Source organism: Cyrtonyx montezumae, unplaced genomic scaffold, assembly GCF_038088225.1.
Source record: "Cyrtonyx montezumae isolate F1298 unplaced genomic scaffold, pur_monq_1.0 scaffold_10, whole genome shotgun sequence".
Taxonomy (NCBI): Eukaryota; Metazoa; Chordata; class Aves; order Galliformes; family Odontophoridae; genus Cyrtonyx; species Cyrtonyx montezumae.
The window spans coordinates 42,927,751-42,942,397 of record NW_027071826.1 but is presented as its reverse complement, the minus strand read 5'-3'; the positions used below and the strand labels follow the sequence as shown (position 1 = coordinate 42,942,397).

At 39.2% G+C, this 14,647-nt stretch overlaps 1 protein-coding gene across 3 annotated transcripts in view; it reads right to left on the bottom strand.

The window, feature by feature from the left end:
• Positions 1 to 14,647, bottom strand: part of TSPAN4 (tetraspanin 4) — a 390,158-nt gene that overhangs the window by 245,387 nt on the left and 130,124 nt on the right. For all 3 annotated transcript variants that reach the window (XM_065755129.1, XM_065755131.1, XM_065755130.1), the window contains exon 3: positions 8,933 to 9,014. The gene's annotated coding sequence lies outside the window, so the exon portion shown is untranslated. The remainder of the gene's footprint in view (positions 1 to 8,932; positions 9,015 to 14,647) is intronic.

Sequence of the window (14,647 nt, the reverse complement as noted above, 5' to 3'; positions counted from 1 at the left end):
TTACTGCTTTCATACTGATAACTCTTATGACCATTTTAAGACGAGAGAAGCTTTAGTGATTATGATACTCAGCATGACGAGCCAGGGAACAAACAAATTCAAGTTTAGCTTCACATCAGGAGCTGGTATAAAAGTGCATCACAATTAAAGCCATAGTGCCACATAATTACTTTTTACCAATGGCACATCTGATTTAAGAGGGCTAGCTCTCCCTCCCCTTGTGCACGTCTGCTTTCCTCACAGCGGAGTCCACTGCTGCCTTACTTAAGCTGATTCAGTTATTTGCATTACCAACACTGTAAATTAGAGTTGTGAAATCATGCAACAAAAGTAATGCAAACATAAATAAAGAAAACTTTAATGAAGCAATGAGAACTTTCACCATTTTTTTTAACTGGCTCTGCACTGATCGTGGCTCGTAATAACTTTCTGATCTTAGGAATTTGTTTGTCATTCAGATCCAAGTGGTGACTGCAGGGAAACAGCAACATCTGAATAGATTGCCAGTGTTCATCAGTCTCTCACCCAGTGTAAAGCATTGCCGTTATTTTGGTCAGTTTTACACTCTAGTATGTGTAACACCTTTCCCCCTTAGCAGAAAATGAAAGATGAGGGTGAACTCTTGTGTATGTGCAGGCAATTACTTTAACTATCTCCAATCCAAACAAACAATCTTGGATTAGGGTAACCTTTCAAAGCAATCAGAATCACAAGAAGTTAGGCCAGAAAAGGTACCAATATCACACTCTCAGAGCTGATCTAAATCAGAGGTAAGTGAGACTCTAAGACCTTCATATTCCAGCTAGAGTCATATCAGATGTCCTGCAATCTAACTATAGGCATTTGCACACAAGCGAAAAAGAGCTTCACACAAAGTCAGTTTTTGGCCAAGTACAGTTTCACCAGAACTATAGGTAATGGAGAAAATGAAAGCAGAACAAGAACATAAGTGGTGGTCAAACACACAAAGGTTGTTTATTAGCCTCAAGTAGATGAAAGACTTTCTGGACTCAGAAATGCACTGCCCAGGGGCAGGAGCTGTGTGCTCAGGCAACCTGAAAGTTATTCCCAGCTCTTGTTTATTTCATGGACATTTTCCTTTGGTTTTATCCCCCCACCACCCCACCCCCCAAGCCTTCAGCCCCTCATTAATTGGAAACAGTGGAAATAGATGTGTTATCTCACCAGGGTTCTGTTAAGTTTCATTCAGATATTTAGGTATTTAGATGAATGATACCAGAAAGGCAAAGAATTTATTTTTTTCAGTTTTAGATATTGCTATTCTGTCCACAGCCTTAGCTACAATGCAGCTGAGGGCTGGCCTGCTCCTCCACTGACCTTGGAGAGAGCTGTGGGAGCTGTTTTGGGGCTGAGCCTCTAGCATTTCACCCCAGCTGATCTACAGCATCAATCCTAGGGAGACAGCAGAGCTGACGTGCTCAACAGTTAGTGCTTTTGGACAGGCATAAATAATTCACAGGCCAGTGGGTGGCCATGGCAGACAGCAATGTCTGAGCAATGAAGGCCAAGTTCTCCACTGAAGCAAATGGGGACAGCATGACAGCTAAAAACAGCAGAGCTCCAGCTTTGGAGAGCAGGGAGCCTGGCCCATCCCAAGCAACTGAACAGTATCTGTACACTAGCAATTCATTCTTATTTCACCAGGATCTCGCAGTTTCCCCTCCACCCTTTCTCCCATTTCCTCTCTCTCTTTACTAATGTATTTCTTTCCCTCAATATTCTTCCATTACTTTTCTTGAATCTTTTCCATTAGATTCATCTCAACCCTTCAAATCTTTCTTCATCTAACACACTGAACACCTTCTCTCATTTTAAGAGCCAAATATCTTCATCAGACTCAAGAGATACTTCCACATTTAAACTCTACCATTACGAAGAGATGAATCAGAGGGTGGGAGTTTTGTGGAGTCAGCACGCAAATATACAGTGCAGCATTTCAATCTGAGGTGCACAGTTTTAGATAAAGAGGTGAGAAAATCATTTGCTTCTGTTAGTTTAAACAAAATGAAAGGATGCAATTTTGAACCTGACTCATTGTCAGCAATACTCTCTGAGCTACTGTAGCAAGCTGTGAGCTACAGAAGCAATGCCAGATGTAATCACCGTAGGTCTGGGTATGCTTAGAAATTAATCAAAGTAGCTACTTCCAAGTGGTTACTTGACTTCAGTTTTTACTTTTATTCCAGAATACGTGTTCTCAGGGGGCTTTTTATCTATATAATTAACATAGAGTAGTTGACCCAGAGTGAAGTTCAGAGGTAGACTGATCTTAGGATTAATTTACCACACAGAAATCTTTTCACTAGGCAAGGAGCTGACGAACACAACTGTAACTTGTTGCTCACTCAAGTTAAGCAGAAGATATATACTTACCTCTGAAGAAGCATGCTCCACAATATTATTAATAGATCTTTTATTCCGGTTTGGCAAGCCAATAATAACAAACTGGGTTAAAGGAAACAGACTCAGAGATTATGTCAACTCTGCCATAATATATGGGTAAAAAGACTACACATAAGGATTTAAGTCAGGCTTCCATCTCTCACTGTGAGTCTAAACTCAGCAGCAGAGAAAAAACAGAGGTTCTGGCTCTTTATTGTCTCACTCCCCCCTCTCTCATTCCTCTGGAAATGTCCTAGCTAAACTGAGGGGAGAAAAAAATGTTCCAGAAGTAAAACATCATTTCACATTACAAAATTCTACTACTCTGAACACCGTTGAGAAGTTCAATTCAAAGTAACTGACAATAAAATGCATTTGGCTTTTAAAGAGGGGTGCAGGCTGTGCAAGATAGCAGATGGAAGGATTAGTTGATCTGCTAAACATTTTGTATGATTTGTTTCCAGAGTTCTTCATGCAAACTTCTCTCCCCACAGCACAGTTCTTATCTTTTCCACCAGTGCAAACACCTCAGCTTACGTAGGCAGAGCTCCAGTTAGCAAGCACCTGATCATTCAGAGCAGCCTCTCACAGCCCCTTTGCTTAAAGGAAGAAGTTCTAATTATAAACTGTCCATTAAATGTAGAGTTGTGCTGTCTAAAAGTTGTCCACCAAGGATAGCACGAACACAAAATGTATTAAAAGCACAGGCGAGAGGTTTTTCCCCCCACATACTGCAATCCCACCTAACTGCTTTTTGTGACGTAGGCCAGGCCTGACAACCTATCATCCCAGAGACAGTATCATTTTCCAGATGTATTATATCTATTAGCATCACCTCCATAAACATCATTCATGAGAATCTCCAAGGAGTTTAAAGGCCAGCTTTTATCAACCACTAGTGAAGTAAGGAAAAGCCAGCTCAGACAAAAGTCTTTTCAGTGCTCTCCATCAGGCTCTTGCCATCAAGAATTAAGATCTGCTATACCATTTGGGCAGCTGAAGAGAAGAGTGGTTCATGAATATGCCTGGAGTTCTGTTGTTCCTGAGATGACAACGAATGAGACTTTTTCAGCACCCTGGGGACATGCAGCATCCTAAGAACCTGGAAGATGTGGACGCTCATTTAAGAAAGTAATTAGGCAATAATGAAAACCCTAAAATTCACTTATGAACTGAGCTGATCACTTTTGCCTAGTTTGTCAAGACAAGAAAACACCACATCCTAAATCAGAAAGCAAATATTCAGTATCATTGTGCAAATAATCATTCTGAATCAATGAAATAGAAGTTCTCTGTTTTCAGTCGTTTTATCCACTGTAAGCCAATCTTGTCACCATTGTTTTCAGAAGCCTGACTATCTTTTTAGCAGTACTGTTACAAGATGGCTTGACTACAACAAACATGAAATCAGTTGACCCAGCAAAGAAATACTAACATCAGGTTGGAATGAAAAACAAATGTAAGTAAAATATCTCTCAGACTGTAAAGCATCCATATTAAAGAGCTGTAGTAATACAAGGACTGATCTGAAAACATCTTCCCTCATTCTGCACTTATTCCAGGCTCCCAAACTTTTCTCAACCCTCCACAGTTTAAAGCACGCGAGTGACCTACTTAAGATAACGTAATTAAAATAAGCAAAAGTTCAATTATCCTTTGTTACAGAATGGTTTAAAGTTTTCTATCATTTTTCTCAAAAAGCAGAGCTTTTTTTGGGTGCTGCATATTAAGATAAAGAATGTATTTTTGCAGAGCTCAGTTTTAGCTCCTTTAGGACCTGTAGATAGTCATTTACTTACTGGAAAATATACTTTAAAGCCTACTCATTTTATTTACCTTACAGTCTTCTCTAGTAAGGACGAAAGCTCCCTCATAAGGGTACAGGACTTTTGGGTATCAAGCTCAAGACTAATGGGGCTCCAAAACCACAATAACAACGCATCTCTTTATTCCAGCTTTTATTAATCAGACCCATTTCACCTTCTTTGATCCAAAACAAAATAGTTCTCAGAAAAAAAATAAAAAGTCTCAACTGTGTTTCCTTGCTTCTAATCTGACACTCTCATGCTTCCTCCTAGCTTCTCAGAAACACTTTCCATTTGTAGTGCCTCCCATACATTGTAATCGAATATTTCACTCATGCTCCCAAATGGAGAGTATGCATGCATGAAGGTGGAGCCAAGAAATAACCAAGTACAGCAGAGAGTACTGGACACCATAATACCATTCCAAAAACATCCCAAAGAAATTAAATTTAAGAGAGAGCAGCTGACATCATTCTTGTCTGGACTGGCTGAAGATGAAATACGTTTTTGATAGTCAGCAAGATGTGTTTATTCTGAAAGGTCATCAAGTCTTTAATTCAGTTTAAAAAACCATCAAATAAAAATGGCTCTCACTCCTTCAGGTAAATTGACTCATTCTTCACACACTGGGTACCACTGCGTTTCCCTTTAGCGACAGTATATATACAGCAGCAATGCCAGTGGGTACTTAAAATTGCATCTGCCCTACAGTGTTACAGCTAAATCTGCTTTGGGAGCAGAACCAAACTTCATCTCTGCTGTGCTCCTTCTCAGCAGTGCCACCCATTCAGAGACTACAGAAGCTGAGATGTTGACAGGGACAGAGAAAAACAAAGCTCAGCTTGAATTTCAGGTACAAGAGGTGTGCAGGGCTTAAAACAGCTTTGTAGGATTGAGGTATAAGCAGCTTACCATGGAGACTCTGGGATATCATCTTTAATCAAATCTAAACCTCCTGAGCACCATTTTGTCCCAGCCATGATCCCAGATTTCACCTTTACTGCAGATCTGACACTTCAGCCTGAGCTCACATTTTAGAGGGGGAAAACACAGAGTAACGAAAGGAGCTCCTGTATTTCCTGTTTAACATTTCAGTCTTCTCAAGGGTAATAAAACAAAATCTCCCTACAACAACAGATAAGTCAGACAAATAAAATGTCAAGTTACTTTAGAAATAAGCTAGTCAGGATAATAGAATAAATCTCTTGGGTAGCCATTAATTGCATTCCTTTATGCATTTGGCAAAGATGCTGCCAGAGGATGTATGATAACTAATACAAAAAGATGCTCTATTTTTGTATCTCTTCTTTAAAGTGAATTTAGTGCTGACAAAAAGGTACCTGATTAATATCTGGGGAAATGAAAACCTTCCACACATCCTCAGGAGAAGCGCTCCCACTGACAGTTCTATTAACCAGCAGTAGCAGAGGCTGCTCAGTCAGACAGAGGGAGCCCTGCACCAAGGCTCCAGGGCTTGCATCCTCTTTTCTCCAGTCTGCCAAGTCATCAATGGGGGCAAACTTGCCTGTTATACGTTTTCCTTTCTGCAGTGCAAGGTTAATTGAACTCCACAAAACACTGAGGTCTATCAGTGCAAAGCCCTTTGCAAAAGCTCTGTATTTTTATTAACAACAAACCCTCAGGCAACACCCATAACATAAAGGGAATAAATCTCCACACTGACCAAATTAGCAGCTATGGTATGAGTACAGCAAAACAGACTACAGCCATATTCATTCCCTTACATTGCACTCTGCAAAGCAAAGATGACAGTAAAAGCCCATACAGTCACTCAGCATCACAAAACAATAGCGTACCTCAGATTGAAATTCTCCTATTATTTTTTCTGAATGACTTGGCACTGTCACCGTAATACAGCATGGAAATACTGCACTGTTCAGCCTCTATTTTTGATTAACCAGGTGCCATGGGAATTTCTGTCTATCCTTAATCATAATTAAAAGTTGTTATTCCCATTTCCAATGTGCGCTTGCTGGCAATTAAATCTATTTGGAAAATAATAACTTTTCCTTCAAATAAATGATTTGTTATTAAAAATGAAGTAGACCTGCTAAGTTCAAAAGTTAATCCTGGTCCTGTCCTTTGCCTTGATGTTTCCTCATCTCCCAGTGACCCTACCAAGATTTGGAGAAATTCTGCATCTTTTAGAAGGTAATCAGGACTTTCAGAGAAGATTGCAATATGATAATGAAAGCTTTTGTGGCAAGCCCTGCTTCTGCCTTGAGAACAGAAGGCTGTGCTAAGCAAAACTCCCATTTATAAGCTGTCTACAGGACTTTTGAGAACTGTCTGGCAGTCCATTTCATCAAGAGTGGTTCATTTCTCAACTGAAGTGCACACAGATGAACACAGAGAAGCTCTTGGTTTGCAAATGTTTTCCTTGGGCTCAGATTTCTGATGCTGTTTCCACATTATAGTCTAAAATCAAGATTTCACCTTCATGACTTCTATTGCCATTTATATTTGGAAAAGGGCTTCTCAAGTGAGATTTTCACTTCTTATTGATTACAGCTGTCAAAAGAGCCTGCAAACTTTCTCCATCCTGTCAGTCCCAAGGTATTTAGCATGGCAAAGCAGTCTCCTTGTCAGCAGTGAGCCATGAAGAAAGAAAAGCTGACAAAAACCAAAATCCAGTGGGGAGAACAAAGCATTACTCCCCTCCACAATGACTTCATTCCTAACATCAAGCACGTGGGCAAAATGTTTTCTGATGGTCAAAAGATCGTTTTAGATCCATCAGATAGTCTACAACCTGACAGCTTGTCATCTGTGCTCCTTGTCTGTGTGCAAGTATTGCACAGACATGCAAAGACATTTCCATCTCCCTCTGTCACTGAGGCAAAGATGCGGGTACACCAATTCTATGCGCTTCCATGAGGGCTTTCCTGGTCAGAATGGCATCTTGGCTGAATGCATACCACATGATTTCAACCATTACATATTACTGTGGAAGCTCACACTTCTTTCGTATGATTCAAACTACAAACACTATATCCTCAATCAATTACATTCACTGTCAGCCCAAATAGGTACCCACAGCACCTTCTGACTCTCTAGTAGATCCTAAGAGAGTTTTTCTCTTTAGCCTGTGAAGACTCAATACAAAAACTTTCTGCAGAGAATCAAATTTTCTTTTCTAACTGAAATGTCTTTTCTACTGAATGCTCTGCTTGACTAAAATATGCCATCATTTAAAAAAAAAAAAAAAACAGAATTGTCAGTAGCAATGCAGAGACTTTGTTCAACCACTGAAAGCCTGCTTTCTGTTTGCTGCACCCCTTTGACTTAGATCTATAATTCATTTTGGGAAGTCAAGGAAAAGTTTCTCAAGTATTGATGCAGTAATTCAGAGAGCAAATCAATCCCATGGCCATTCTACAGAATTAACCTGTCTTGTCTAACTGTGAAACAAAATAGCCCTCCTGAAGTACTGTGACAACTGCAGCCTGTAGTCCCACAAAATATGAAAAAATGATTGATATAATTGTGACAGAGTAACTAAATAACACAGGTATTCAGAACCTTAATTCGAGTTCAAACTAATACAGAAGACATAGATATATGAAAGAAGATACCTTTTGTCTCAAAGAACGAGAGTGAGTGCTCAAAGAGGCTGGACACTGAAAATCAAGCAACACAAATGTCCCTAATAAACAGCAGTGTGAGAATACCTGAGTCAAAAGATAGCCCTATTAACATCAGGTGCAGTGCTTCAGTTCATGTCACACCACAGCTCTTGGTCAGATTCTCAGTGAGCACAAGCTGCAGAAGTCCACAGACCTATGCTGATTTCAACATGTGCCTTCAATTCCCAGTTAAAGTGCATACAATGCTGCAGCAACATCTTTTCTGATTGTCAGCACTAAAATCCAGTGTACCTCTCTGTTTCAGGGTCTGATAATCTGTGAGCCTGTCCTAAACAGATGTAGTCATAGTCATTTGTTGTTGGGTGATCAACCATATGTTTACAGGGACAGCACTATAAGCTGCCACACTTTCTTTTTTCCTCGTCCGTTTATCTGTGCTTCTAATACTGCAGCATGTTTATCAACATCACCTCCATTTTTATAGCTGGGTTGGATGGATTGAACTGTTTTTTTTTTCTCCCTAAAGTACAGAGGCTATTCAAAAAAAGATGCACCTTGGGAGTAAGGAGTGGGAAAGAATGATGATAGACAAATATCATGCATGACTTCAGTAGACAGGATTACTTTTTTAAAAAGCAAACATTAAATAAAAAACTAAAAAAAAAAAAACAACTGTGAAGTCTCATGATATATCAACCTTCACCTCAAAGGGAAAAAACAGATAAAGCAGATATGGCTGGAAAGAACAGAGTTGTTTTAACTAAACAGCACCTGCATCGCTGGAACTTTGGAAGTTCACCAGTAGTACCATGAGGAACCTGGGATAATAATTCAGTGCTCACTATTCCCTTCACCTAAAAGACTCAGCACAATAGCTTTGCAATCCATTCCACTTCAAAGGACAAAAGAAAACACAGTACACACACCAGTCCATCTTGTACAGCACTAAATAACATCCCTGCTACCAGCCCAATCCATTACTTTATATATAGGACACCAGGAACTGGTCTTTTCCATTCTTTAAAAAGTTACGTGGTGAAGGTCTGAAATTAAAATGCAATTAACTGCTCAGAACTTTATTACAGATCAATAAATCAATAGCAGCCATCTACATACCTGATGCAGGAATGGGAGTTCAGAGTGCCCAACAGGATTCCTTCTGACAAGGTGGCCTCTGCACAGCTGGCAAAGAAAGGACCTGCAAAACAGGAGTCTGTGTGTCAGAAACCACGTGTCTTTGGCAAAATGCAAGGAAAACAGCTCCCTCCAACTATGTCACTTGAGAAGGATGAAAGAGGCCCAGCCCAAAACAGACACACCCTACCTGGTTAAAATCACTGGATTAAGACCTAAGTTAAAAAAAAAAATCCCAGCAAGAGCTAAGATCTCATTAGCATGACTGCAGTGTGATGGTGGATGAAACCCTCAGTTTCATCCATGCAGTCGAACTGTCTGTAACTGACAGCAATGGCAGCAGAACATCATGTTCTCATTCTGGTGGGAGCAAGCTCTTCACTTTCAATGGGACTTGAGCTCCTTTCAACCACAGGCACTTCTGAATGTCCCACACAGAACATCTCCACTCAGAAACATGCTCAAGCACTTAATTAAAACAGACATTATTACTTCTCCGCATAATCTGAATTGCATTAAACACTAGATCAGATATGAGCACTTTATGGATTTGAGACTGAAAAAAGACACACGCACATGAATTCTACACACCCAGAATATGCAACCCACTATTTTAGAGGAAGAATCTGAAGAATTGTAACTACAAGAAAGTAATATAGCTGTTAATCTAATAAAAAGGAAAAATTATAAAAAAAAACAGAGATAAGCTTCCTAAAATCAAAATGTTTCCATTAGTGGGCGCATGCTATACAGAAGAGAGAGATGACTACATATAGCACTCTCGGGTGAGAAGACACCTGACACAAGAGGACTTTGTGCCAAACTAACTGCAGGAATGCTGGATGTTAGAAATCCTTCTTCACGCAGCCAATACAAAATGAGCTATCAGTGCAGGTGTCATTCATAAATACAGTACTCAAACACACATAGATGAATGGACTTATCCAGTGTTTCAGACCCAACCATACAGAAAAATAAAAAAATAAAATCTCCATTCCAGATCAAGTTACTGCCCACACGATACTCTGTAATGAGATTTAGCCTCTTCACTTCCACATTCTCAGTTGCTACCCATGTACAAATACATGGCACTTCCAAACACCACAGTCTTCTCAAAACCCTTTACACATTCTGGAGGTGCAGATGTTAGGTCCCATTCTGATGCAAAAAGTCTGTGAATACCAGCAGGTTTTAGTAAGGAGGCAGCTTGGTGATGCTTCCCTTACTCCAAGAACCCAGAATATTTGATAATGAGAGATTTATCAAGTGCTGATGCTTCCCTCAGCTTTGGCCAGGCTCCTCAGCTCCCATTGTCCCTGTTACAGACTGGGAAAACTTAAGTGGAGAATGTCACAAACAGAATAAGAGGAGGTTTGATACCAATGCAATGATGCCAGTTATTATTTAAACTGAGATTAGTCCACTATGGGTGATAGAAACTATCTGGATCAGATGATTAAGAGTTCAGACTAATCCTCGAAGACAAAACGCTAAAGGACCTAATAGCTGACTGAAAAAATGTGAGATCAGAGAGTAATTTAACTTCTCCAGAAGGCCTACAAGGCCTTTGACACTCATTTTCCCTACAGGCTTTCTTTGCCTTCATTTCAAAATCATTGAAAAGGGTGAACTTCAAACACCTGCTTCAGCTGAAGAGGATGGCACCAGAGGGTGTTTTATTCAACCAAACAGATTCTACAAGAACAAACACAGATGCTCAGCACTCCTATCTTCTACTTCAGGGGTAAGAAAAAAAAATCTGTACATTTTAATTACTGAAAAAATGAGATGGATTAATTAGGTTAGACAGACAGAAGAAATAGGGCTATTCTTTCTTATTTAAGCACATTCATAGTTATGGATGAGTACTGAGAAGGAAAGAATATCTTCTGCATAAATTAAACAATTCAAGTACAGTATTATAATATCTTTCAGATAAGAAGTATTCCTATTAGAGGAAAGGAGATCATGAACCGTTGATTGCGCTGATGGGTCTTTACCCACTTCTGGACACTTCTGGTATTTAATATTAGTATTACTGCATCAAGTTCAGAGTTTAAGGTGCCATACAAGATTCAAACTCTGCATTACTTCAACAACCCCTTCAATTTAAGATGCATACTTTGTAAAGGAGTACAATGTTCACAACTGGAAAATGTTTCTGAAGTCTGATTTTCCAGCTGCTCTCAACAGAAGATTTTGTAGAAGTGAGAGTACACTGGGAGAATTCCACAGCTAAAAAAAAAGAACCTCAATGGAAGAAAACACTGAGTAACATTAAACATGGAATAACTTTTTCCACAACATACTTATCCAAAGTGTCTGCTTTGTTTCTGTTCCAAGAAAAGTGATTTTGTGCCCCGTTTATCACTTGATCTGGCAGAATATACATCTCTCTACAGAATTTCCTTGGCTCAGTCTTGGAGATCAACACAACTGTAATTCCTCTATTGTAAATCCCTTTTGTATATTAGTACAGTAATCTACATAACAAAGATACAACCAACTGGGCTGATAGCTTAGAATAAATTCTGGACTTCTGTCTGAAGCCAAGGAGAAGCTTTGCTGCCCACCTAATGAATCATAACTGAAAGTCCACATTGCTGAAATGGCTTCTTCCCCTTTACATTGTTTTAATTATTTGTGTTACGAACTTATTTTTTTTCACTGCCAGAACACCAGACTAATTGTGAACATCAGCATCTATTTTGCTGAACATTTTTAAAACCATACTTTCAGCATCTAAATATTAGCCATAAGGTTCTTTAAACTTTTGGGGATTTTAGTCTTTGGATGTTAAATGAAGGATCTCTTTACTGTCATAAGCTACATTTTGTTACAACAGCTTCTCTGCTAGCTTATTGCTACGGCTGTTGACCACTCACTGAGCATAGCTCACGTTATTATAGATAATAAGCCACACAACTTCAGGCTTACCTGACATCAATTACACAGTGACTTTTCAAACTTCTGCTACAGAATTTCCCTTAAACACAAATTAAGCACCTAAACTTACAATTATGTATTCAGCTTTATCAGCAACAAAAGCAAAACAAGTACAAATATGAAGTAAAAAAAATCCTTCTGTCCCTCTGCTCAGCGTTTAAATTCTACTTGTCCTCCTACAAGGAAGAAAATGCTGAAAATGTTTGGCTAAATGATTTGAAAGTCTTTATTTAATACTACCTCACTCAATGTTTTCCTTAATACTATAAATAATATCCCAGGAACGTGTTCAACTGATTTTTTTGTATGAGCATCTCAATAGCATTCTTAAAAACGCATACTCACTTGTGACACTGAAATACATCCAACCATTACAGAATCATAAATCATTTCTTAAAAATCCTGACAGAACATGTCCATTCCAGCAGCCATTGGGGTGATGGAGAAAAAGAAGTAAAAAGAAAAAACCAACTTTGTTTATAAGAGAAGAAAGAAACATCAAATGCAAATCAGAAAGCTGAAGGACAGTAGCAGTAGAGCAGTAGCAGTAGAGTTTTGTGTTTAAACCTACACAAATGATATGAATGAGATTTCCACCATGCTCTCAATGCAACCAACAGGGAACTGAGTATCACCTGGGAGGGAAGATGTCTTTAGCACAAAGCCTCTTTGCTCCGCTACCAAAGGCTGAGCCTTGGCTGAATGTAAAAGTAAGGGCAGGTCTGACCTAGCTGATGGGGACAACAAGGAAAAAATTTATATCAAAAAAACACACAACAAAAAAGGAATGGTGAATGCTTCAAACCTGGATTAGGAAATACCTGACCACGAGCAATGCAAGCCACAGCCCTAGCTTTCACAGCTCAAGCTGCTCCTGGAGAGCAGCATGAACAAGCTTGACATGAAACTCCCTAACCAAGAGAAGAGCTTGTCATAAAACAGCACATTTTAAAAATAAACAAACAAGCAAATAAATAAGGGTACTGGCACACTGAAGGCTCTGTTTTTCAGGAGGATTTAAAATGGGTTTTTCACATTTTCTAATCTGTGAAAGATTTTCGTTCAGTTATTGATTGGATTGTTTTTATTTCAAGGGGAGAGCTACTGACAAAGCACTTCTACCATCAATAAAGAATCATCAGTTCTGACATTAATGTGGAAAAAGAGACCACCAAAAAACTCATTTTGATTCAAGAACCTGACTGCTCACTGACATTCCTGCTGCTAAGTACTCTTTGGGCAGGTCACATGGTGCTGTCTTCTGCCTGAAAGCAGCAACATATACAACACCTAAGACAGCTTAAAGCCTGGGGTATGAGAAGTCAGTCAAATCTGGAATTCCTTCAGGTACAAAATCCTGCAGCTGATTTTCACTTTCACCATATATCCTTTCCTTGCTATCTGTAAGGATCCTCAGGGATCACATTTCTCTGCATCTCCTGGAGGAGCTGAGCAGAAAGAAAAAGGGACTGAGTTTTCTTTCTCTCCCTCATCAGAAATACATCTACTCCTGATGGTACCAGGATGCTGCAAGTCTACTATTTCATAAGAAAAGGCAGAAACAACAAGCTTTGTAGGCTTCCAAATCTAACATGGCCACCTGCATGTTTTCCCTTGTACTGCGAATTAGATTTGGATAGGAATTACTTGTAAAAAAACAAAACTAACGAGGTTGTTCACAACTAGGATTAAAGTTGAGGCTAGTAAATCTGTTACACAAATAACAAATTCCAGTAGCTCAACCAGAGACGTAACACGATGGGGAGCAGGACAGTCTTGACTGGCAAGAATTCACCCAGCTCCTATCAAGCAACTTACATAGATGAGGAATTCTGGAGACTGAAACTACACTTCACTTTTTTATTTCCTCATCAAATATAACTTACTAACAGATATGTTTAAGCTGTCCAGAAGCCAGAACAGTCCTTAGGATAACAAAACCTTACATCAGGCTCCTGAAGGTCACAGAAAAAAGACCGCAAGGAGGTAAGGATATTACTTCTGTCTGCAGTGACCCAGCAGTTATCAGAAAAATGATGGGTCTTTTGCAATACATTTTAAGCTTCAATGAGCGAAAACAGAAAGATTATAAAATGTCAAGACAAATCAATCTTTTGCTTACACAGAGCAAGTGATTTATCTAAGGTACATTTGAGGTTTTATAATCTTAACTGATGCTTGGAAGACGTTAAAATAACAAGACAAGGCAGGTGAATCCCACTCCAGCACCTGGCATCAGACCTCAGAGAGCAGGAACAGATAATAGGTGAGAACAAATGAGAAAAAAATGTGGAAAGCACAATTCATGTCACTTATAGCATGATGCTACATTGACAAATAGCTACATTATTTTACTGGAGCCCCTGTTTCTTCACGATTTCCACAATAAAAAATACTGGGTAAATAAACATGAAAAAATTTTGTCATTCACATTAAGTTTTTGTAGTTTAAATTTCAAGATAGGAAGAGAATTAAAAAAATGGGGACAGAAAATAGAAGAAAAGCAAAGCAATCCCTGACAAGAAGAACAAAGAAGCCCTGACAACTGAGATTAGAGTAGATGATAGCATGTTTAAGCTGTAGTTTGTGAAGAGACAAGGAAAGTCTCAAATTTGATTACCCCAGTAACAGAAACTGTCCTGGGCATCCCACAATTGGAATTATCAGGCAAACAGGCTGCAGCTCTGTCTGTGCGCACTGAAGTCTTCAGTGTGTTTGAGTTGAGCCTCAGTTCAGCATTGGCTCTGCAAC